Raw genomic sequence first — 27,525 nt, 5'->3', positions numbered from 1 at the left:
TGGCTTTTCCTGCTGTTTAATTACATTTAAATAGATTTAAATGAGGGGGATCTCTTTGAAAAACTTTCTTTAAACTGAGAACCTTTGAAAACAGTGACAATGAAATTAAATTTTGAAAACAAGAGTAAAAAGACAACCTGATCGCAAAATGATTCCCCTGTTGGAGGGAAAATATCCACTCTGGACTAAAATATGACACACACACACACACACACACACACACACACACACACACACACACACACACACACACACACACACACACACACACACACACACACACACAGTGCCTATCTGAAGCTGTCAGGCTCTCTCTGAGGGCCTCGGTTTTAAGCGAGGTCCGCATCACAACTGAACACAGTGTCAACAACAAGTGAATCCAGCAGCAGAATAAAACAACAGCAACAATAACGGCAGCAGCAGTGTAAGTCATGTTGCCTCCACTTCCTCCCCTCAAGGCTCCTCATGAGAGTTGGACCAGGGAAGCTTGCACGCCTCTGCAGCTCGCCATATGTTGGAGAGCCCTTCATATTCAGTCTGCCCCCCCCGCTCTCTCCTTCTCCCTCCCTCCCTCTCTCTCTCAGCGCCCCATGGGAAAATGTCACGGCTGTAATGAAGGTTAGCCTGCTTATTGAGGATTAGGAGGAGGCCCACTCCTTCTCTGTCTGTGTCTCAATTAGACCCTGGATCAATGGCATTAGGAGCCCAGATGAATAGCCGCAGAGTCATGTTCATGCTGCCTCCAAAAGTTGAGGTTGGCTGAGCAAACACATATAATGATGCAAATTTCATAAGAAATTCTGCTTGTTTTTTTGTTTTGTTTTGTTTTTTTTTACAATGAGCAACTTTAATAAGAACTAGAATGGTGCATAACTCTGCCAAGGCCCAACAGTCCTCTGAAATTCACTCAAGCTGCTGCACATTTCACACACTCATTCATTCAGTTCTCTAGATGTGCCAGATTCTTCAACATCCATACCAAAACTCAACAAGTTCTTTCCTGACCCATACAGCATCCTTCAAGTTTTGTGGTAATCCGTCCATTAGTCTTAAAGTTTTTCTGCTCATTAACAATCAAACCAACAAAACAAAAGAAAATATAACTTTGTGGAGGTAATTCAATTACTGGTTGTGTTATAAAATGTATAGAGTTACTTTCCATTTACTTCCATTTGAAATTACATTAAGTAACAGCAGTTATAAGTGATGGTACTCACTCAAATGAAAAATAATAACAATATGAATGATCGTTTTGGGCAATATCTACAGTCACTTACACCACTAGAGCTAATGGTAACATACTAACATACAATTATACAACTTGCAAGACTCATTGGAGATTTTATATCAACATTTCTCCGATTCATTTGTCACATTTAATGTTATGTTCCATTTCATTTCACACATGACCTCCACTGGGGTTCAGTTGTCATATGTAAAACAGACCAGCGGTTATTTTCATAAAAAAACCCAAAAACTATTGTACCTCATATTCTGTTTCATATTCTGTGACTGTGACAGAAATATTGTGCAGCATATATTGTATAAGGGTTTATACACACACATGCACAAACACACACACACGCACACACAAACACACACATGCTGACTTCAAATGCATCTGCTACAATAAGCCTGTAGACACAAGTGTTTAAATCAGCTCCAGCTGAATTCTCTCAGACGACAAAGCTCCTCTGAGAATATATGCATGTTCTGATTTGAATGTGGAACGCAGCTCAACTTTTTATGCAGCTCACACATAAGGGGAAAAAAAGCAGCTGTCCAAATTCCAACTGTGGGTGCGCGTGTGTGTGTGTGTGTGTGTTTGAGAGAGAGAGAATGTGTGTGTATTGATCATACAGTCATCAGCACAAGAATCACATGTAAATTGCCAGTTGTTGGTATTAGGACACGAGCGCGCCACCAGACACCGACAAATTGAAGAGGGTTCCTGCTCTTTGATAGAGAAGAATCAGGATATTACTGAATGGAACGCGATAAGAAATGCAGCGATTATTGTAATATGCACTGAGACATAAAACTAGCATTTTGCACGTTTGTGTACGTGCATGTGTGCGCTCTTATCATTTTGGTGGTGTAGAAGGAGGGAGGTGTGGGGGGGGGCTTAGACATCTGTCACAACAATTCACATCGTTATCAGTTTCTCTTTGTTTTCACCTTGAAGTTTTGGGAGAATGCGTCTCAGGCATATGGCGCCCAACAACCCCCCGCCCCCCCTCCTCCACACACACACACACACACACACACACACACACATTGGTATTCCATACAGTGTAGCAATGGGGAGCCAACTAAACTTCGCTGGCAATATCATATTTCACTGCAAATACGCATTTACGCCATGCATCATAGTGACAGTAAACATGTGTGCCAAACCGGAGCTAAGTGCATCTGAATTAGTGTGAAGGGCTGCAGAGATAGCATCTGAGTGGGCACTGAGAGAGCGAGAGAGAAAGAGAGAGAAAGAGAGAGAGGGGGGGGTGATCAGAGTGAGACAGAGAGCGAGCGTGATGAAGACAGAACGAGAGAGAGAAATCTGTCGAGCGATTCCCAACTAGTATGGTAAACGGCTTTGGTGGGTGACGGCAGCTGTGCCCGGCCCCAAAACGTTAAAGAGGGAGAAAAGCTGTGATGTGAATACGGTACGAGAATTTACCAGCGGCCGCAGTGAGGTCAGAGAGCAGGGATTAAACTCAGGTTTATTTATGTCTTACCTGATTGTCATAAAGCCTGAGCGGACCTGAGGTTGTTTGACACTTTTTGCCCTCTAAAAAAATGATGATTTGATTTAGTTGTATTGCCTTGTATCTTTGAAAACTGCATTCATTAGGGAGGGGAATACTTGTAACCGTTATTGGAGGTCAGTTGAGTCAGAAGCCTTTAAAAACTAGTTTGTACTCGTTTGTGATTAAACATGTTTTCCTCAAAGTGAATTGTCCATTAAAAAGGCCAATAGAAAAAAAATATATAATTATGTTTGAGCATAAAAGATATTACCACATATGCAGGCATTGGAAACTTTTCATCTGGGTTTTTAACGGTAATTAATAACGTAACATGTTACACTCTAAAACTTCACCCATCGACTGAATGGCCTAGAGTCCTGCACCAGGTCAGGTACCTGCAGGTTACCAGCAAAAACGCTTTGCAACAGGATTTAAATATATTTATAAAATTCAGGGGTACAGGAAAAAATATGAATACAAACTGGTGGGTTGCGGTTGAGAACTTAAGTGTGTTTTCTTTCAGGAGAATCATAAATTCAAATGATTGTGCAGTATTTTTAACATCTTAATAAGCTTATATGAAGCCCTGTCAGGGCTGTCACTGCTGGCAGCTAACTAGCTAGATCATCAAAATGAATCACATAAAGACGAAAGAAGCCAACGGTGGATAGGTTAGCAAATAGGTCGAGGAGCTCAGGTGCTGTGACAGTTGACAACAATTCTTACCAAGGACACTAGACTGTATGTACATGTGTGTTAAATCACAGGTGTAGGGTCAGGTCGCGGTGCATAAGTTAACAGGTTCAGATGGGTCCAGATTTCACTTGGATTTAATTGTGTGTAGTGAGTCAGGGTCCATATGGAGGTTTGCAAAAATGTACCTGTACAAGACTCTGGACTGGTCTGTTCTGTTTTTACTGTTTAACTATGGCAGCCTTTTAAAATTCATTTTATTTAGCGGCAATATGCAGTGTTGAATGAAACTGATTCCATCACATTCATAAATCTGTATGAAAATCTATTTTAACATGCTAATCTGATTCAGAACCAGCAAAATGCAATTGTACAGAAAGTTCCCCTTTTGATGAGTTAGTTATGACGACATGATGAACCAGACTCTACCTGCAATGGTTTGGGGTTGAGACAGCTCTTTGGTCCAGACCTCTACTTCCACTGTGACCGAGTGACGTTCAGCTGGACGGAAACGGCTCACCACATCTCCTCCACACTCATTTTCTGCACAGAGGGGAGAAGAAGGAGAGGATGGTGAGCATACATCATTAAAAATCATTTGCAGAACAATCACATTCACATGCAGCCAAGATGGGATTTGAAATTTCCCCTTCTCCTTTTGACTCCGGGGCTCATGAATAGTCATATAGCATCAGCTATGCGGCACACGCCAAAAATCCCAACGTTGATTTCCGCCATAACAACGGCCGCTTGCCGCGTGCGACGGGCTTGGCAACATGGGGTAATTAGCTAGATCTATCATCTTCTGCAGGAAGTGGGGGACAAATATAGCTAATGATCCGTGCCTGCCTTCATGATTTCCCTCCTCAGCTCTCCATCCTTCGCTGAGTTGGAGGGGAGGGGAGGGACAGGGGAGAGGAGTGGGTGAGTTAAGGGGGTCGACGTCCCACCTTGTCACAAAAAAAGGTGAAATAACTGCACACAGAAAGAGAAAAAAGACAGATGGAAAAAAGGGAGTGTGAGTGAAAATGTGCATTCAGACTCTGCCTTAGTGCTCTGCCTGTCTTTGTTTCTCTCCATCCGCTGTTGCTAATTGAGTGAATGTATGGGAGAGAACAGATGAGGTGCCGATAGTGTATAGGGACCATCACAAAGAATGAAGGCCCCCATAGGGAGCATACCAGATGGCCCATAACACACACACACACACACACACACACACACACACACATGCAAGCACACACACACACTCCGCAGTCATTCCCAATCTGTCTCAAAGCAGCTCAAATAAAAACAATAGCTGGTCCCTCAGGACGAGTCACCACCACAGGCGTACAGTGAGTGTTCTGGGTGCCCATTGTGTGTTATGTAAAAGGAGTGCGGGTTGTTTTTGAGCATAATCGGACTTTACTTTTAACCAGCAGGGGTTCTCTTTCTACCCATCCATCTCACACACACACACACCTCAGCTTTTTTTTTCTGTCCACTTCCTTTGTAGTGGGAATAATGAGCATGGCAAAGTTGGAAACAGCCTGAGTGTGTTGCAAGGGGATAGTGCAAACAACTTTGAAAAGGGCTATTAACACAAAACCCTAATGCGAAACAATGGCCCACTCAAAGTATATTTTCATGTTACAGCTACAGACGCGGCGTCTTTCATGCTTTTTGAAAACGGCGTCAGAGGTTGGTTTGTATTTGATTAATGTCGCTTGTGCAGCCCGAAAGCATTTTCATTCATTTACTAGAATTACCATCTCGTGGTTACAAGCCTCCACCAACCTGTAAAGTTAAAGTTTACATCCTTGTCTGTCCAGATTCATATAAGATATGTGGTTAAGTCTTTGATGGAATACAAGGTGTTATGTGTATTTTTGTTGTCACATTGAGATAAAACACAGTCAAATTCCTTGTATGTGTTCATTCAACACAAAGCTGTGGCCGTGATAGGAGACAATGGTTTAAATATGGATGTTGCTGCAGAGAAGCTACACATTATAAAAGGTGGATGCCTCACATGCGCCTTCAACAACAGCAGAGTTCTAAACAATCATAATAGTTTCAAAGTGGAAGAACACCAGTTGTCACTGGTGGGTCACAATTCCCCTTTCTCCTGAGTTATGTGGTGAAAATGACCTATGACCTTATTGACTTCATCATCTTATCCTGTTAAACATTGGTGGGAAATAATGTCATTACTAGTGGCTGAAGATGTGTTTTGTGATGTCACAGTGACCTTTGACCGCCAAACTTTAATATGTTCATCCTCGAGTCCAAGTGGATTGATCGATGGATGGATGAAGGGACAGAGAGATGGATGGATGGAGGTACGGATGGAGAGATGGATGATGTAGGGATGGAGAGATGGATGGATGGATGGAGAGGTGGAAGGATGGATGGATGTAGGGACAGATGGATGATGGATGGATGGATGGAGAGATGGATGATGGATAGATGTAGGGACAGAGAGATGGACTGATAGATGGATGGATGGATGTAGGGACAGAGAGATGGACAATGGAGGGTATAGGGACAGAGCGATAGATGGATGGATGGATGGATGTAGAGACGGAGAGATGGATGGATGGATGGATGTAGGGACAGACAGATGGATGGATGGATGTAGGGACGGAGAGATGGATGGATGGATGGATGTAGGGATGGAGAGATGGATGGATAAACAAACCAAACAAGCCTTTGGTCAAAGCTGTAACTATCCCAATGGCATAGAAGTGACAACAAAGTCACAGTGCATTTGGACATGGTTAACTTATAACTGTGTGTATACAATTATATAAAACTCCTTTAACACTGGTTAAAAAACTCACTAACATCTGTCTTTTGTCTGTAAAGTGAACTGGAGAGAAAAAAAAAGATAATAATAAGGGTATTTAGCAGGTTTCACTGCACTTATATTATCCACGTACACAAGCTAATTTTTGGTGTAAAAGAGGCATTACTCCACACACACACACACACACACACACACACACACACACACACACACACACACACACACACACACACACACACACACACACACACACACACACACACACACACACACACACTAATCCATGGCCCCTTGGTCATTCTAATCAGAGTGCATGTGATGGGTCTGTCCTCTGATGAAGGTCTTCATGTGGAGGCTGATGACAAATCACAGCTCTCTGACTCCTCATCAGGACACGGCCCACATTCCCCTGGTGTGTGGGCGTGTATGTGTGTGTCAGAAAAAAAGGAGAGGGGAAAATGACAAATGGCTCGAGTCTGATGGGACAACATAAAAAGCAGAAAAAGATACAGCGCAACAATAAAACACAACATGTGAGATTGTGTGCTTTGTGTCTGTGGTTGGTATTCTAGTCATGGAGTTGCAGTGCTAGTCTGTTTCAGCACCATGGACAGTGACAGACACACGGGCGGACTCCTTTTCTTCTCTACTGAGAATTCTACAAGTGTGTGTGCGTGTGTGTGCGTGTGTGTGTGTGTGTGAGAGAGAGAGAGAGAAGTGATATTTTCTCACAGTCTATTCCTTAGAGAAAAAGAGGGGACTGTGCCTTTGCTTTACTGGGCTCCTATATCTATCAAAGCCAGGGAGCATACCGTAAATAGCCTGGAAAGACTGGCTGCTCTGGCACACCCTCCTACCATCACACACCCAGACACACACACCCAGACACACACACACACACACACACACACACACACATACACACACACACACACACAGACACACACACACACACACTCTCATATGACAGTAATGAAAACCCTATTGTATAGTTACATTCGCGGCAGTGAGGAAAGGAGGCTGTGATGTCCGCTGTGACATTTTCTTTGACACATACTGTACATGACAGGCATTTTAGAAACACACGTACACATATACACATGTACGCAAGCATGCACAGACACACACACACAAAAGAAATCATACCCATCATATAGAGAAACACATATGGCACATGAGGACAAGGGGGCACACACAAATATGCACGTTACAAAGAGACACATGCTTTATTCATGTGATGTGCGCGAACACACACAGACACACAAACGTGCACGGCAATCTCCTTCTCCCAGGCTCTGAGAGTGACTGGGGCTGCCTGACCTACATTCTAGCAGATATGTATACAGGCAGAGAGGAGATGAAATCTCTCTCTCCATTGCTCTGCCTCTCTCTGTTCCATATCCTGTGTTCTTTTCAGTGCCTGTTCATTGCCTCTTGGACACACACACACACACACACACACACACACACACACACACACACACACACACACACACACACACACACACACACACACACACACACACACACACACGCGCGCGCACACACACACACACACACACACACACACACACACACACACAGGGAAACAAATGGTGAGGTAGAAAAGGAGAGGGGATGATGTGTTAGAAGACAACTTGGTGATGAGAAGTGGTGGAGCTCTGTTTGTTAGCAGGTCTGGTTTGATCAAGAGTAGGAAGTGTGATTAGTCTGATAATAAAGCCAGTTAGCACATTAACCTATTCCCCTTCAGCCCGTTCTGTGGAGGTCTATACTTCCACTGGAACAACAGCTCACAGATGATAAACCACTGTGTCTCTGTACAAAGTAAGAGTTCTATATATTTGTAATGATCCATACCCATATTGTGACTTTTATTTTAGACCAGGTTTATTGTCTACTCAGAGTCACAGCAGAGTCCTCAGCCTGTCCAGACAGCCAGGTGTTAGTCAACGATGTTAGTCAATGAAAAGCTTTTCAGTTCATAAAGAGAAAACAAGATTCACTGTATCCTAAAACTGAAATATCTCAACCTGTAAAATCCACTGAGGCGTTACACAGTGATACCACAGAAATCCCATAACACTGCACAATGTTGATATTCCATGTTTTTTTTTTTTTTTGGCCAGCAAAACCTCGAGTGACTTAATCAAATAGCATGTGAAACACAATGTGATGTTTTTGTAACTATCCCCCTCAGATTCTTTGCCTGAGCTCCAGAGGTGTCGAGTATCACATTAACGGAACATGTTTGATCAAATTGTAGTTGTTGGAGTATGATGCAGCAATATTTTACAAAACTTTGAGATCACTAGAATTAAAATGAATTAACATAATATGTTTAGAATGATGAAAAAATGGTAAAGTTTTAATTTATACTTTAGTGTAACCCATTATTTATAATATTATACAATGTTTGTTTTATATTGAATACTTATACTATTAAATACAAATAAACAGCATTAGCCAATTAAATAATTTGAGTAGAGAGCACATACAATCATGTGTTGATAATATATGTTTTCAGCTGTAGGCTACATATTTTAGACATATCATAAAAATGACAGAGAAAAATATTAAAAAGTGAACTAAATTAATTAGTTAAAGTCAAGAATAATTTTTACAGAAATTGGAATTAGTGAAGAAAAATAATTGAGCTGAAAATAGATTTGCTTTGCCAATTTCGTCACACTGTCCAGTGTCATATATTTCTTTTACCTGCTAAATGTATGTGTGGAGCTGAGGCCAGCTCACACAGGGCAGCAGATTTAACCAGGTTTAACCAGGAAACATAGAGCGACAAGCAGAGGCATCCACAAAGCAATCTGTGATAAATCACCATGTTACATTTGAACTGTTGGCTGAGCAGCTGAAAAGAGTCAATCTGTCTGCTGAACTGACTGTCTCCTATAAAAATATCTTTGGACGCAGCGGCGTTGTCGGAGACACTGGAGGTTGAAGGGTGAGGGGAGCTGTCAGGTAGTGAAGTGGGCCGGCTCTTTAGGACTTTTCCTGCTCCTATCAAAGAGGAAGAGGGAGCTAAGGTAACAGCGGCTTTCTGACCCAATTTCCTTTTCAAGGACATGAGAGATGGAACTGACCGCGTGGATGACCTGCTGCGCCACACAGCACTCGGCTCACAAACACACACACTGTCCACGCAGGAAGTGTGGATAAGCCAACTCCAGAAAGAATATATATATATACTATATATATATATAGTATATATATATATATATATATACATATACACAGTGGACCTCAGTGTGTGGATATATAAGACACATACAAGCTAAACGTGCAGCCCCCACCCCTCTGCCATCTCAAGGGAAGCGCCCCCTCCTCTGTGAGGGCAGAGTGTGGGGGAAATAACATCGAGCGAAATGCCGCCGCAATTACCCACAGTGGGGTAATCACCAGCACAATGCACTATGGGTTGGCTGCCTGGGAAAGAGAGTGAAATACTCAGGTGAGAAGAGAAGCCAGACAGCAATCAGCCCAGCAGGAAGTGGAAGAGAGAGAGCGAGACACAGAGGGATGGAGAGAGAGAGGGATGGAGGGAGGGAAAGAGAGAGATAAGAGCAAAGGGCCATTCCTTTAATTTTCATGGGAGAGCCAGGGTCTTAATTACTTGATGAGTCTCTGTCTCTCTCTTTCTCTCGCTCTGCAGTGTGGTTGTGTGGTTGTAAAAAGGTGTGTGTGTTTGCATGTGTGTGTGTGTGTGTGTGTGTGTGTGTGTTTATATGGGCCATTATCACACTGGGAAGACTGCAATCACCTCTCAGTGCAGATAGTGAGTGAACAGAACAACATTGCAGTAAAAGGTAGAGAGAGAGAGGGAGAGAGAGAGAGAGGGAGAGTGTGTGTGTGTGTGTGTGGCAGGGGGGTCAAGACAGGGAGAGAAGGAAAGTGAGGGAAAGAGGGAGGTGATTTACGCCTTTAGAAGTGTTAACGCCATCTCTCATCCCCAGCAGCTCGAGAACAGCAAGGTCGAGGAGTGAGACAGCAAAGACTTGAAATAGCCACAGGAAAACAGAGCTGTTCACCACCTCTGCCCATAGACAACCACACATCGTACATGATGCCACGAGGGAGCGGCCAACATTCTCTCATGGGGACCTGCAGTGTGTCCAGGCCTCTATATACAACAGATGGTTCTTCTTGCATATGTGACTGATAATAATATTAAGAAGAAGAAGAAGAAGAATTGGAGCAGTAAGATATAAAAATCATTTAGGCACAATTGGGACTGACTGTCATCAGGTGTGCATCATTCTTGTGAACCAGAAACGCAATGTGTGCAGGTCTTATTTTATTTTTAAACCAAAATATAATAACGAAATCAGAAATTTGACGGGATTCAGATTTAACATGCATACAGAATTAGGGTGGGAATCGCAGGGTAACTCTAACAAATTGTTTTGTCCCACCCTTAATACAGATCACAACCCTTTAATGGCTGACGTGATATTTTCACCTAAGAAGATCTGTTATTGATACATTTCTAAAATATGAATCTTAAATATGATCCATTATGTTTGTTTAGAAACAACAAAAATACTGAATGGGATCAACAGTTGAAAACCACTTTGTTTTTCCTCATCGCTTCACTGTGAACTACCTCGTTTCTCTAATTATCAGCTAATACACACTCTGTTATTAGGCTCTAATTCACATCTGATAAAATGCTATTAAACTCTAAAGCCACCTACAAAGCTTCAAAAGAAAAGGCAGGCTCCACACTGTTTGTTTGTGCTAATCTGTTGTGTTCATACTATATTTGTATTTATTCTGCAGTAATGAGTCTTATGAATAGACAAGTCTTCATGTGTCCTTGTGTCTTGTGCATACTGTAGGTTTAATGTCAACTTAACAGCAACAAAATGTATTTTATTACTTTGTCCCAAAGTTTTTCTATAAGAAGAAATCCATGTTGACCATACAGACTATAGGTTTTGTGTAAAATAAAGAACCTGGCTGCTCTGCAAAAGTGAAGCCAAAGTGCCATGATCACCACCTGGTGGCTGGTTGTAGCACAGTTTATAAACCCCGCCTCCTCCATGTTAAACAGGAGTCATACACGAAAGTGAATGTACATGTCAAATAAATTGATTCTCAAAGATGGTTTCTATCATTTGAGGTAATTCTTATCACAATGATGTTGTTCATTTCCAAGTACGTTTGGATTTAATCATCAATATGATGCTATAAAAAATGGATGGGGTTAGGGTTAGGGAACAGCTGAGACTGGTCAAGCTGGACCTCATGACCATCGCTACTGGAAGGACTGTCTCCAAATGTGCAAGATGCTGATGTTTGTATTCGTTATATTTTGGTTTCATTTCTGGACAGTCGGAGGAAGTGGAGACGTGGCGTCCACCTTTATACACAGTCTATGATACCGACCGATAACAACAACTTCTCGTCACTCATTAAACCGCTTGTCCTCAGAAATTTTGCCATAAGCAGATCTGAGTGTTTTGCTGGCAGATGTTATTAGATCCTGGGCGGCGGTGAGTGACCTGATACCCCTCCATGTGGCCGTCTGTCAACAAAGGCTGGATTCTTATTTACAGAAAAGGCTCATACAGTCTTTCCTCAACAGACAGTGAGATGAAACCAAAGCAGCAGTTTTGCAGTATCTATGCAATATTGAGAACGGCAACGAGTCTTTGAAGGTTAGCTGTCTTTCATCACATCAGATGGGAGTTTAACCCTCAGCTATGCTGCACCGACACCGTGTCAGACTACGTCGCCCGGCTTCTCCTTTGATGACATTTTCCAACATTTAGTCCTCGTGGCGTCGTCCTTCCTGTTATTCACATCACATCTCCTTTGAGAATTATGCTGAGGACATCCCTGTGCTTGCATGTGTGTGTGTGTGTGTGTGTGTGTGTGTGTGTGTGTGTGTGTGCACCTGCATATACCATGACTTATCTGTGGCTGAGTGAGAGATGTGTGTGCATGTGCAGGAATGCTTATATGTGCACAGGTCTCTTTGCAGTGTACAAATACATGTACTACTACTGTGTGTGTGTGTTTCTGTGTACGCGTATGTGTGTGTGTCTGATTGCAGCCAGGTCTCAATGCACTGATGAGCTCTATTGTTCTCTTCTCTATTTTCCTCTCTAATTCTCTTTTTACAACACCCCCCCCCCCCCCACCACCATTCTCTCCATCTCTCTCTCTCTTCCATCTTTTCTTCTTTCCCCAGCACCCCCCCAACCCCCTGCTTGGCTGCCCGTGTCTACCCAGAATACCAATGATGCAGTCTGCAGATAGATAGATACGGCTGTCTGTCACATGACCTTATGTGTCCCGAGGCTTTACCCCAGGATGACAGCAGGTGCAGCATGCACGAGTACACACACACATACACACACACACACTCTCTCTCTCAAACACACACACACACACACACACATAGGTACCTCCAGCTTGGCATGCTGTATCTCAGCATAGGCACTGAACCAAGCAGGCAGGCAAACACACACACACACACACAGCGTTGAAGACATTCACATTCACACACTCAGGCAAGCTAATGGGCATACACACACTGAATCACTGCGGGGGAGCGATCCAGAAAGAGAGACAGAATATCCCACCACTGTACACACATGCTGTCGCTCTCCCTCTCGCTCCCTTTCTGTCAGAAGTCCTGCAGGCAAGATAGAAAAACAGCGAACACCCCCCTAATTCCTTCCATCTTAAACACACACACACACACACACACACACACACACACACACACACACACACACACACACACACACACACACACACACACACACACACACACACACACACACACACACAAATTCCTGTGGGAAGGCACCCCACCCCTGTTTCTCACACAAACACATTCGTCACTGACAGGCCTCTACACAGTCACTGGGTATCCTGTGGCACCAAAAATAGCAGCCTAATAAAACGAGATAGAAAATGTCCCTCCACTCTACTCAAAGAGGACCCATACACTGTGTGGGAGTCAAAGGCAGTGGACAACACGAGACAGAGTTTGTTTGGATTTGAATGATGGTACATGATGATCATAATCGCCTATTGAAACACAGAGAGCACTCAGCGACACAGGTGTGTGCTCGCACACACAGACGGGCGCGCACCCACGCACACACACACAAACAAACACGCGCACACACACAAACAAACACGCACACACACACACACCTACACACACGCACACATTGTCCAGGCTCAGACATTATTCCACATATATGAACTTGAACAAATGGCTGCCCATTTTTTTTGTAATCAAAATCATTTTCGAGTCACTTGGAATGAGACACAATAAAACACGATAAAATCCCTAAATTCACTTAAAAATCGAGATAATGACAAATATCAAAAACTTTCATAATATTGCACTGGGTTGTTCATATTGTTCACATTACAGAAAGAAAGCAATATCCCTTTTTAAGACAGGACTCACACTCACTAACAACTGGATTTTGTCTCCAGTGGGAAAGGGCACAATCAGCATTCGTTCCCAGGTCACTCTGCAGGCGTTGCCAGTATTTATCGGCTCCAGCTGAAATCAGCTGTAATAGAAACATGATACCATGATAGTTATGTTTAATTTCACCTGAAGACCCACAGAGCCTCACTCCATCTTTTCAGTCCCAGTCACAAATTCCATCTATCTCTGTTAAAACAGCACTGGCCTCTAAGATGATCTCCATCACTGTCTAACCCTGCATTCTCCATGCATTTGGAATGTTGAACGTGACACACCAGAAAAAAAGAGGGGCAAACTCTTTAACACACATCTAGAAACAGCACATGCTAATGGGGAGCTGTGATACTATTATACAGAACACCCCCCACCTGCCACTGTGAGAAAAGTGTGGGGATTGTGGTTTTGGAACACTATCTGACCATCACACATGAGTTCAGAAGGAATATAAATCCCATATAAGGCTTGACACACCAAACTGTGATTCAGATGTGAAACTTGGGAAAACACACACACACCCTAACCCACACAACAAACATCCAAACAATGCACTCATAGTCAAAGTGTCATTAGGAAATTATATGGACTATAAGGATTTTGGAAACCCAAAGAACAAAACAAATCACATACAGAATAATAATCTGTGTAGTCCAGCCTGTATGACATTCTATTCTTGTTATGTGATATATTTAAATGTATGTAATAATTATGGTTTACACCTTATTAGAATAAAATCATTATTAATAGTTTTAGTAACATCTGAGCTGAAAAATAATGAAAAGGGTCTGAGAAGTAAAGGCGAAATTCAAAGGTGTCATAATCTTAATTTGTCATAATTGCTAATAGCAGAAAATTGGTCAATTATATCTTAACATTGTTACACAAAGACAATTTAGTATTTGTTTTTAAAAATACTGCCTCAAATCATGATCTTAAAATCCAGATTTCTGCACATTTTTCCCAGACCTATACATTCTCAGCTGTGTGGCACCTGTCAGACTAAAGCAGAGCTGATGTTGGCCGACTCCGTCAATGATGAGGTGAGCACAACATCCATAAGAGCAGTTCGATATCGCCGCTCACACCTTTGTCTTGATTCCAGTTAAGTTACCATGGAGAATGTGTCACTGACAAAATGCACTAAATTTAAACGTATATACCAAAAGACACAGGTGGGAGTCGTACATTCATTTGATTCTGAAATACAAACACGAGCTGCGTGTGTGTATATGCAAACGTACATGCACTGTACGAACAGCTATGTGTACGTATACGTCTGTTTGCTCAGGCCTGAATCGCCTATGTGTTTATTTGTGTTCAGTCTCTTCCACTTGCACCCCCACCCTCCATACTTTCTCTGAACACCTGTTGAGAAATATGTATATGTGCATTTCTGGATTTTTGTCAGAAAACTTGTTATGTTTATATCACACTCCGCACTGCAGCTACATCAAGGTGACAGCTAGAGAGAGGGTGGGATGTTTTTATGCAAATGAGAGCAAAGATAAGTCTGAATAGAAGCTGGAAAAAAGAAAACACGCGTGTGGCTGTGCAGGTTTGTACTGTATATGTGATTATGTGTCACGTTTCTGGATGTGCCTGCGTGAATGTGTGTGCGGGCACATGTGTGTTATGCATTCGTTTGTGTTGTGGTGGCGTGAGGGGGGCCCATGTGCATGTGTGAGTGGGCTCAGGTGGATTGTGAACTCGGCAGATGGACATTTGGAGCAGCTTTGCACCCTGCAGCAAAACACAGCACACACACACACAGCACACACACACACACACACACACACACACACACACACAGCACACACTCATGGATGTAACATTAACCTTGTGTAACTCCAGCCAGAGAAAGCCATAAAAAAAAACAACCTCAGCACCTCAAATCACATATCGACACACTGATTCAGTATTTCAACCGTCAAAATACGAGGTAAATCAAAACCACCATAATATTCTAATATTTCGTCTGTGTCCTGAAAATACCTCTGCACGCTTTTTCCGCAAACTGGAGACTTTTTTCCTTTTCCATTAGCATTCAAGCATTTTCAACATTAGGCAAAACACTTCCTCTGGTCTAGAAATATGATCAGGGAATATTATATGGCACATGAAGGCAACAGCTATGCCTCAATCTCTTTTAAAAATAAATCTAACATTTTTCTCTTTCTCTGCACTTGCATCATCATTCCATATTAACACTCTGGCTGCTTTATTTTATTGGTTAAGTTTCACTGGTCGTTGAAAATGTTGCTGATGTTGCAGCTTACTGTTTAATGCACAGAACAATAAAAGTGAATTGCATATAAAAATATCACAGAAATGTATAGGCACTTGGGTTTATTGGTAAAATACATCTTGAAGGACCAATGTACAGTTTATAATTACAGTGAATATTATACATGAGATACACGTAGAGCATCATGTGGGAGCACGTCCTGCAACAATGTCCCTCAAGTGTGTTTTATCTCTTTTACGTCCAAATTAGCATGTACTCACTGTACATATGGGTAAAACCTTATGTTCAACATCACAAACCAGTCGGAAACAGCATAACTATCTCTTGCATTTTGCACAATACCAAAGAGAGAGAGAATAAAAAAAGTATAAAGCAAAAAAGAAATATATCCACCAACGCCTGGAAATTCAAGTCTAACACTGTCAATCAGAGCTGGAGCCAATAACAACCTTTGTCTACTGCAGAGTCATTTGACCCTGCAGTGAAAGCCAATTCAGAGGCTTTAAAGAGGAGAGGAAGAGAAGAGGAGAGGAGGAGGAGAGGAAGAGGAGCAGAGGAGGAGAGGAGGAGGAGGAGAGCTCTAGATGCTTTCATTCCTGTTTTCATTCATACCATCCAATCACTGGATGACATTCGTCACTCTGACACTAATTTTGCAAACGTTTCCCTCCTCTCACCTTTCCCTGCCACTGTTTGCAACAAATCTCCCCCTTCATCACCTTGTCTCTCCATCCCAGCTGGGGATGGAGGGATGAAGGGATGGGTGGATGGCTGGGGGAATGTAGACGCAGGCTGTGCAGAGCAGCTCTCTCCCCGAGGAGCCTCTTCTGCCAGCCCAGTGCCACAGATCAACAGTCAGCCAGCCAGCCGTGCACTGACCTCACCCCCCTCTCTCTCACCCCCTCTCTCTCCCTCGCTTTCTCTCTCCTCTATTTCTGTCTCCCTCCATCTCGCTCCCCCTCTCTGCCAGAGGCACTTGCTGTCCCAATGTCTCCTTCCAACGCCAACTGCCTGTCCTGCTACCAACAGTGCATGTCTGTCTGGCAACCTCCCTGCCTGCCTTTCTGTCTGCTGCTCTGCATGTGTCTCTCTCTCGCTCTCCTCCTCCAGTCTTCCTGTCTGTCTGCTTTTGTGTCTGTGTGCATGGGTTTCAGCCTGTCCATCTGCCTGTCTGCCTGCCAGCCACTCTTTCCAGCCAATACCTCCCTGCCGGAGAGCAGCCAGGCTGTCAGCCGCACTGCCAATCTGTCTGACTATCTGCCCGTCTACTCGTCATCTGTTTGTGTCTCTATTTGTTTGCCTGGTCGTCTGTCTGCCTGTTTACCTGTCTGTCTGTCCATCTGTCCGTCATCTATTTATTTTCCGGTCTTTATCTGCCCGTCTCGTCGTATGTCCGTCTGTGTCACGGTGATTTGTCAAATGACAAACACGAAGCCCTAATCTCATTCTACGGGAGCTGGTGTTCACTTCAATTTCAGTAAGACTTAATGACATGACAGGAAAAGTAAATTATTAGGAAGGAAGCCTAAACCTCATTCCTTCAGATTTCTGGGCACTAAATAACCTCTCAAGAACCCAACAAACCACTGCTGACTTATGTTCATGTTTGATCAACAAGCCACCGCACTGTCACTGAAAGACTCTGCATTATTTGTTCAATCTTTAGCTGTTTTCAGACATGAACTCCAAATTGCAAAGTGTCCAGAAAACTAGGTATGGACATTTCACAGAGTTGGAAGAAAGCAGCAGCAGATAGGCTGAGTCAGACTCGTTCACAGCATGTACATGAATGTCTTGGTTCGACTTCAGGTACATCATATATGTACCACACTATATAAAATACTTTAGTATAGTATAGCTACTGTTGCTGTCCTGTTGTCTGCTGAGTTTGTGATGTTTGAAGTGATCCGTCTCAGAGCTGCTTTTTGAAAACCTTATTTTGTAAATCACGGCACACTTGTACATGCACTGCAGAAGAATGTTTACGTACTGCGGTGGGTCACACAGATACTGCTACATGCAGCTTTTTATATCATGGACTAACTGAGTTGAAAACCTTATTTTACAGATCACAGCACACTTGTAAAAACAGTACCAGTCTATAACGTTTTGAAAGCACTTGACGAAAATTGATGATTGATGAAAAAGTAGCCATGAGCAGTAAGATAGAAAATTCAGGATGTGATACTGCCTGGGTAGAGCAGGATGCAGGACATGACGTATAAATTCTGACACTGGTGCTGGCTCTTATCTGTAAAACTCTTGAATCTCGTCTCTCCAAGTGGAAATCTCTGTCTTCTACGTGTATGGCACCTCCTTTTCATGCTGAGATATTTGTAATTGTCCAGGTTTGAGTTCCTTGTGTGAGGGATCAACTCACCTGCTGGGAAATGTTCTAGATATATATTCAAATGGCTCAATCAGACTTGTTCCGGACATTTTATTATAGCGGGCTGGCAGGAAAAGGTCCAGAAAATGTCTGAACATAGTAATAATCATTGTATTTACGTTTGGTATAATTCCACCTTGCCATTCCACAGCGAGAAGTTTTTTCAGGGAGCTCTACCAGCATGCACTGCAATTTATGAGGGTTCCTTTCTTGGCAGACAATGTCGATTCATTCACTGTCTTTCCAAACAAGATGCCCGGAGCTCTCCCCTGTCTTCAGACGCTTAGTCATCAGGCCAACATCCTGCTAATACTCTGCCTATCTCATTCGCAGCTCTCCGTGGCTTTAGGAATATGTTTGCTGAATTGAAAGAGGCCCTCTCCTCTCTATTCTCTCTCTCTCTCTCATTCCCCCATGTCCTCTCTTATTCTCGTCTCAACAGGAGAGCGAGGGAGCGTTTGACTGTCTCCTCTCAACCAAAGGCTGCACTGCGCGCTCACTCGGCAGTCAAGGACAACTCTAATAGAGGTAGAACAAAAGAAACAGGAAGCAGAGAGGGGAGAGAGAAAAGGGGGGAGAGGTAAGCGTGCGGTGGTGCAAGGGTCTTTGGAATTATAGATATTGTAAAATAATAGTAGTGTGTAATTCCATATTCAGTGGAGCCGACCTTTGCCCCAAGCCACTATCCATAGGTGAGCGGAGTGAGAAAGATGGGGAATTTCAATCTACCTCTATTTTAAATATCACACGGCTCAAAAGCAGCTTTCAAAGAGCGCTACATCCTCCCCTGAGCATGTAGAGACACGTATACAATATATCCAATAAAACATGTCATATGCTGAAAACATGTCAGTTTAATAACACAACTCCACCATTGTCTAGATCGCTAACATTTCAGACATGAATTCCAAAACATTTCTGGAAAATTGGGTCTGGACACTTTCAGGAGTTATTCTGAATTCCACTGCGGAACGCAAAATGTTCGAGTCTTCAGCACATCGTCACCGGCGTTCGTCCTTATCATCAAAAGCTATCGAATCTCATCCTCTTTTCAAGTTGACATATTTGTCGTATTTCTTCCTGAAATCTTAGTTTTCCAGTTTGGCGTCCATCGTTTCCTGTAAATTTCCCGAGCCATTGTCCACAGGTGGATAGGAGTGAGAGCGGGGGAATTTCAAACTATCTCTATTTTACATATCACCCAGCTCAATGGGCAGCTTTCAATGTGCAACATGCTACATCTTCCCCTGAGCATGTACAGACACGTATACATTATATTCAATAAGTGCTGAATATATTTCTCTCTTGCAAATATTGCGTTCTCGCCTCCATCCTTATAATGCAGAGTCCTGTTGTAGCTAATAATTCAATGAAAACATGTCATTGTATTAAATGACAAAGTGGATTGTATTGTAATGCTAGAATATTGTATTTTCTTTGTAACATGGCTCCTCTGTAGTGATAACATTCAATGAAATACATTATAACAGCAACAAAATAGAGTAAACTATTTTTTTCCTTCTTTCTTTCCTTCGTTTCCCTGACACCTCAGTCGGTGTTTGTGTTTACAGTCACTCCCACATAAAGTGCAGCGCTCGCTATGAGCATATTTAAATGCCTCTGCAGCTCGATAGCTATAATCCTTGTTGTGGATTGGCCCAGTTATTGGTTCCCAGCTTTTGGAAGGGGATGCTAAACTGGGGATGAGGTGGTAGTTGGGTTGGGTGGGGGTGGGGTGGGGTATGTGTATCTCTATTTATAATGGTAAACCCAGTCCATATTTCTGCTGCACTGATAGATGTTATCTGTGTCAGCCTTTGTTTCTTCCTCTCTCTCTCTCCTCCTTTGTGTTCCCTCTGTTTCTCCCAGTCTGTGTCCTGCACCCTCTCTCTCTCTCTCTCTCTCTCTCTCTTTCATATTCCCAGTGTTGTTTTCATCTTCTACTTCTCTCCTCCTCTTTCTATCTGGTGCCCAGATGCAGATCAGGCAGCTGTGTTGTGTTTAAAAGTGTGCCCGGTCGAAACCACTGTGCTTGGCATCTGCTGCTGGCCCCAAAAAAAAGAAAAGAAAATGAGAATGAAAAAAAAAAAAAAAAAAAAGAGAAAGGAAAAAAAACCAACCCCCACTATAGGCATCCATCTCTGTCTCTGTCTCCCTCCCTCTCTCTTGCCATCTCGCTGCCTTTTTAATCCTCTGAAATGAGATGAAAGACAAACTGCAGTCGTTTCAGGGAGGAAGGGGTTAACCAGCTACCCAGCTCCTCTTCCAGAAAGCTCACTAATAACCACCAATTACTGAACTATACATCAGTGCAGGAGGAGAATGGAAGGAGGAAGAAAGAGGTCTATGTTAGTCAGGGCTTGTAAGCACAGAGGTCCGCTGCTAGCTAGCTGGCTAACTAGTTCCTCGACTAGAGTAGCCATAAATGAGGTCCCTGCAGATCTGTTTGTTAGACGCGATATAGAAATCTCCTGATCAAGCTAATGAGCTAACCCTACCGGCTGGCTGTCTGGCAGCCCATCTCGTAACTGTCAACAAAGAGAATGACAATATAGCCGGTTAGCTGGGGATCTCATTTAAGCCGGGCTAATCAGACAGAGCCGTGCTTTGTGCTGAGGTGGAGCCCTCCTGAGACCAAAGCGCCAGAGACAGGGGGGGGGGGGGGCGCATCGTCTGACGGTGCCAGGGAAGATGCACCCAAACATGGGGGCTGAGGGAGATGCATGCAGGCTGTGGGAGCCAGGGCTGTAATTAGGTGCCCTGAGCTCGACGCCCACACGCCTCCAACGAGACGCCATCCATCCCTCCCCTCGGCAAATAGGCTCCCAGGCACCTGGGCCCACACAAAAACACACTTACATTTAGTGTATATATATATATCTGTGTTTGTGTGTGACGAAAAAATGCATCTTTAAAGGTTTAACAGGTCCATCTGAGAAATTGGTTAAACCCTGTATATACACAGTGTATATATTACTGCCATTTCTTCTCTTGTTCCTGCTGCTTTTACATAGAATATGTATAATTATAAGTTTATGTGTATTGTTTTGTTTTTCAATTAAACAGAAATCAACATTAATGAAATAAAATATGTAAAAAACTGAGTTGGTTCGTCCTTAAATATATTGGGTGTATCCAATGTCTGTCTATATATATGCACACACTTACACATGTACAGTTTAATATGTGTGTGTGTGTGTGTGTATATTTTTACAAAATATATAACATAAAAACAAAAAGTGCCTCTATATATATAACATATAAAACACATATATGTTGGTCCACATTATGTCTATATTTAAACAATGTCTATGTATATGCTGTGTAAACCCAATCATTTCTCACATTCGTGTTTTAGGTTTATGGATGCACCAAATCTTTTTTAGTCCGTCTGCTTTTTATGATAGTTCAACTGAAAAACAGAACTATAAATACATGCCAATATAATTTCTGCTGTCGACCAAAATAGAAAACAAATATCAATCTGGAGGACAGTATAGAAAAAAAAAGAGCTAGCTATCTCCACTGCAGAGCCTGTCTCACCATCTCCCCTGGTCCACGAGAGCAGAACACACTGGTGCGCTGGCTTTTGACCGCGGCAATTTTAATCAGTCTTTTTCACACTTCATTGGGAATTCATTGCCGCCTTCCCCCTTCAAACATTGTTTGGGAGAGTTATCAGCGGCAGGCAGCATATCCGGTAATTATACATGCAAGGTAACGCTGGGAGCTGGGCTGAATATTTCAGCCAAATGCATGTGGTGCTGCGAGGCACTGGAGGGTACAGCTGCTTCATAATGCCTGGTCTGTGGCAGCCATGATTGAAGGATGGAGCCTGAGAGGCGCATCCAGAGAGTGGTCGTTTGCTGCACGCGATGTGAGCTGGACTTAAACATGAAGTGTCAAGCAACGTGATTTGCATTAAAATGAACCTATTAGGCAAAGGTGTTGTTCTTTAATGTAAGTTCGTTCCATGAATTAAAGCAGATTGATGACTTACAGATACGAGCTCAGAGCAGATGAATATGTGTAAGCGTTTCAGCACTTTACATATTTGAATGTGTTGCAGAGGCACGGTGCAAACACGACTGTAGACTAGATCACTAAAAGATTTTGATGGTTCTCCGTGTTTGTTTACTGTGTGAGTAAGAGTCCAGCTGTTAATAGGGTCTGAACACACAGCCAAACAAAAAAGACACACACACACATAGAAATCACCAGTCAGACACTAGAGGGTTCTCTGGGGAACATAGCAGCAGAGGCATAACAGTGACTCATCCAAACGTCACGGAACACACACACACACACAAACGCACACAAACACACACATATATACACACACACACACACTGTCAGATAGCATCACCGCCCAGCCTATAGAGCACTGTTGACAGGTGTGGCCCGCCAGTCACGCACACACACCAGCCAGCCACATCCTCCAACCGCTTGCCTGACAAGGAACCGCGTGTGATAATGTACCCCATCCAGTGACTTTGTGTGTGTGTGTATATCTGTGTGCGTGTGTGTGTGTGTGTGTGTGTGTGTGGTAGACAGAGAGGCACTTCCTCACGAGGGAAGTGAGAGGTTGTATGTTTTGTCAGAGTGCACGTGTGTGTCCCTGTACTCTGTGCATGTGGGTCGTCTCTGGGTTTATCTGCATGCTGTACAGTAGTGTGTGTGTGTGTGTGTGTGTGCCACTTTGTCACATCAAGGCCAATCTACACTGTGCTCGTACATGTGAGTTCTACAGCAGCTTCGGATGCTGTGTAGGGAGGCATGGTAACAGCATTGCAGTGAGATCAATAGAATAATACAGAGTCACATGCCTCTGCATGTTTGATGTGTGTTTTTCACCGCTCACAGGGGGAATGGTCTTTTTGGGAAGACACCTGGCAAAGTAGTGGCGGTGACACTGATGTGTATAAATGCACAGACACACACCTACAGTTCGCAGTGTATACAGCGTGTGTGTAGGAGTGAAGCAGGTGCGCCCTGTGAGTGCATTTCTGCAAATGTGTATCTGTGAATGAACATTGCAGAACACAGCGCCTTTCACAAAAACAACTCCCACTGCAGCCCACAGGTACAGAAATTAACACGCAGCGCGCACACACAAACACACACACACACACACCCTTCAGCACAAAACCAAGAAACCTGCATATGGACACACTCACATTGCTGTTACTGTGAAAACTATCTGACTGAGCTTTTTCCACCTGTATCGCTGCTCATTGCTCAATCCTAATTAGAAAGCCATATGTTTGGTGTGTGAAACAAATAATTTTATTGTTATTAGGGGAGCAAGTGCAAACACACACGCAGGCACGTGCGTTGCATGCAAATACGGGGAACAGATGGACACACACGCTTGCACACGCATGCCGGAATCCACACACAAACAATAGCCTCCCACTCCCTGCCACGATAACGCACTTCCCTTCGAACACACACCCACAGATATACAGTATACAACCCACTCTTGCCTTTAAGCAGTCTAGTCCAGTTACTACAAAGCCCACCAAGAGCTCTTTGCAGATCAAATAATCATGCCTTCCATCTGCTTCCATTTCTCTACATTAGCTTTGCGAAGGCGCCCTACAGACCCCGTTAAGAAGCACCGCAGCCATGGGTAAAATAATGATACCGCTCTCAACCCCCCTACTCCTCATTATCTCCATCCAAAGCATCCTCAATGACAGGGAGTAGATATGGGCCGAATGCATGTACGGCCTTTATATTGTCCTGTTAATGCCGTCTTACTGTGATTTTACGCAGGCCTTGCAAAGTGATGGGCTTGTTATAGCATGCAAATAGTTATTTTAATGCAGTTATGGTCAAAATATAGATCATAGTTAGCTTTGATGAAATATTTTGCTTTGTATCCTTTTTTATTTTTCCTTATATGACCTTGGCAGTGTGACTATGCATCCTTTTCCCAGTCAGTTATTTTCTATTCCAGACTAAACACATTTATTATACTAGTGCAGTGCCCACTGAACCTGCCTGTTTGGAATGGGCTGTTCTCATGTCCTGTGTTACTGCTCTGCAGTCTACTTCAAAATGATTTCTCATCATAAGTGAGTCCTCCTCAAACAGTTCTACAATATACTGTCAGTTTTCACTGTTTGTGTGCTGGATGTTGTGTGCAGAGCTGTTTCCATCCTACCTGGTTTATCTGCAATGCAATATGGAACATAGAATATGGAATTAAGATAAAAACTAAATTATCAAATGATCTGGCGCTCATTTTGATCAGTGGTTTGACCCAGTTGCCAACCTCTGCTGCAATTAATCTGAGGACGAAGAAGACAACATGTTTAACTTGGTTGACAGACTGGAGGCACATTGCCTCGCCCTGCAATGACCGCTACAAAGCACTGGTCGTCTGTTTATAACATTTTTTACTTATGTTGAATATATCACGTGTCCAAATCACACCAAATTTGACACTGCTCATCCTCGAGCCATTACCGATACACATGTCAAGTGTAAAGCCGATTAGATGAACAGTTTGCAAGATATGGGTTCCACATACAAACAGACAGACATTTGTGGAATTAAGAGGTAAATTCATTTCACCAAGTCAGACTCAGAAGTGACATGATGGATAAATATGACAGACTGAATAGAAATAATGCAAAAACTGTGGGAACGAGAGTGAATTAGTGAAATTAGTAACATCACCGTGTTCTTCACACAATAAGGGGGAATATGAAATTCATCCTGTGAGAGTATTTACCACCCCACCATTGAGCTTAGGAGGGGGGTAGGGAAGGGGGGTGTTTGGTCTCTGTTATGCAAGATGGAAATGAGTTTGCCACGCTTTGCTGTAGCAAAGCTATTTTGGAACGGCTCACATCAGAAAAACGCTGGGCAGAGCAGGAAAATTAGGTCACTTACAACGAGCAGGGCAGTGCCATCTTTCTGGAATGCAAGCGGCGGCGGAGGGTTGAGACTAAAGGACTAAAACGTGTATTTATCCAGGACAGGGGGGTACACCGATTTGAATGAAATGAACAAGATTGGGGAGCTTAACACGGGCGAAGCATGGAAGCGTTTGTAACAGAGACCTGGCAATGACCTGAATACATTGCAGCAATGGAAGGGAGAGCAGAACTTCAGATTTCCTTCTGCATTTTGAAATAGATCAGACTACACACTTTGACTTTCTTGTCTGTGTAGCAGAGACTGATACTGACACAGTGGGTCTGATTTATTATGCATGGGACTGGGGGGGGGGGCATCCTCCTTGTTAACAGTAAATACGTGATCCATCCCCCTCATTAATCGCTGAACGGAGAGGAAGAAGGGAAGCCAAAACCCCACCTTGGTTATATGTGAACTAATCATCCACTAGGACAGAAAAATCCTGTTGGATGTCAGGGTAACAATGAAAGAGAGATGCAGTGCAGGGGGGAGAGCGAAAGGATACACAGGAGGTAGGGAGAGACAGAGAGGTGAAGGAGGTGCTGGGGACAGTATGTGGTCACAGACAGACGGAGAGAGAGAGAGAGAGAGAGAGAGACACGGGTTACCATAAAGCAAGTGACAGCGGGAGCAGGGAAAGGACAGACAGGGAGAGGGTACATGAGGAGAGACTGGTGTGTGTGTGTGTGTGTGTGTGTGTGTGCGTGTGTGTGTGGGGGGGTTATGTATGTGGAGTTGGCAGAAAGGCCCAGAGGTGTCTTGTCAGCGGTTTCAGTGGGCCGTGTCTGAGGAGTCCTCCAGGTGGGAGGTGGATATGCCCTAGTTTAAGGGAACGCCACCTCTTGTCTACCTGCACTGTAAACTCACGCTTACAAACTCACATATACACACAGATGTATAGGAAGCCTGTGCATAAAGCATGTAAACAAACACACAACCTAAACACCTTAACTCTTTTTATATTATATTCGACATTTAAGTTCCTGAGGTTTTCCTCATGTTGGCGTGTTGTCAAGTGAATTTAAAATTAAAAGAATTTTAATCATTTCCGTTTGAATGGACAAAATGAAGGAACCAGTTCATTATGTTGATTTCATTGCAACTGTGAAATTGTTATGGTATCACTACCCAAAAAATGAATGTCCTCGTTTTTCAAATTTATCCTCGGACACAAGACTGAAAATCGGAACTTTTCTACCTCTATTGTTTAATGTCGTCTCGGTTTCCTGCAATTGGTTTGTTGTTCTGGACTGAGGCCCGAGGCACCTTTCACACTCGTTATTTTGGTTCGGGCACACCTACCTTGTTTAGTCCCTACCAAACAAGGTAGGTGTGAAGGTGCCCTTAGCCAAAACAACCACACATATAAGTGCACAATTATTGTCTCTTATTATAACAGTGTTATCAAGTGTAATCAAAAGCTTAATTAATATATTAGGCTTTATATGACATTTCTGTTAAAATAGGATACCTATAGTTATAGCATAATGATTCAAATCTCACTCTGCATCCTGCAATTCCCTAAAAGTAGAAACAAACCACTCTCTGTCTGTATACAATGGATTTACTGATAACTGAGCTTCTCAAAATGTCACGCTACAACCAGGCTCTAAAAGAGAGTGGACTCTAAAACACAGTGATCGATGTGCCTCAAATGCGCACGATAGAAGGACAGATTATCCAAACTAAAATGGCCCTTCCAATTCAAAGTCGTTCTGACGCCTCTTAAAATGGAACCAAATCAAAAACAGAGTGTGCTTGGATTATTGTCTGACACAATTCTTTCTGCATCTGAGTTTGATTTTCAGAGTGAGACAAAGCAAGACATAAGCACTGGGTGGTCACAACTGAACCTGAGTTTTTGTTCCCCAAACAAAAGCTGTATGTTCATGAAATGAAGTATTGATCTATGCTTTGTTGTGTATTTCCTTCTGAGTTTGTCTGGCATTTGTGTGTGTGCGAGTGTTTGAATATTTTTGCATCGTTTTCCATTTATGTCCCAACTGTTGCAAGCATTTGCCTCAACTTGCATGTTTGCCTGCATGTGTATTTGCACACATTTGCTGCTGCGTGCATGCTTGTTTGTGTGTTTTCAATGAGCCGTCAGTCCTAAAGAGGGGCTGTGCTGCTGTCATGTGATGACACCTCTCATTTGCTGCTGTCCTGTGAAGTGGAGCTGAAGGCAGGGGTCAGGCCACCCTCACAGAGACGCCGCGACTCAGAGCACATCATGTCTGCCTGCCTGCCACTGTG

The 27,525-nt window shown here is 43.1% G+C and overlaps 1 protein-coding gene across 8 annotated transcripts in view; it reads right to left on the bottom strand.

Annotated features, from left to right (window-relative positions):
* The window catches only part of myt1lb (myelin transcription factor 1-like, b), a 128,587-nt gene that overhangs the window by 70,597 nt on the left and 30,465 nt on the right, over nucleotides 1-27,525 (bottom strand). For all 8 annotated transcript variants that reach the window (XM_069535961.1, XM_069535960.1, XM_069535965.1 and 5 more), the window contains one exon: nucleotides 3,870-3,983. The gene's annotated coding sequence lies outside the window, so the exon portion shown is untranslated. The remainder of the gene's footprint in view (nucleotides 1-3,869; nucleotides 3,984-27,525) is intronic.

The sequence above is a fragment of the Paralichthys olivaceus genome, chromosome 12 (assembly GCF_024713975.1).
Source record: "Paralichthys olivaceus isolate ysfri-2021 chromosome 12, ASM2471397v2, whole genome shotgun sequence".
NCBI lineage: Eukaryota > Metazoa > Chordata > Actinopteri > Pleuronectiformes > Paralichthyidae > Paralichthys > Paralichthys olivaceus.
The sequence above is the reverse complement of the archived record's forward strand: the minus strand, read 5'-3'. Positions and strand labels throughout refer to the sequence as shown.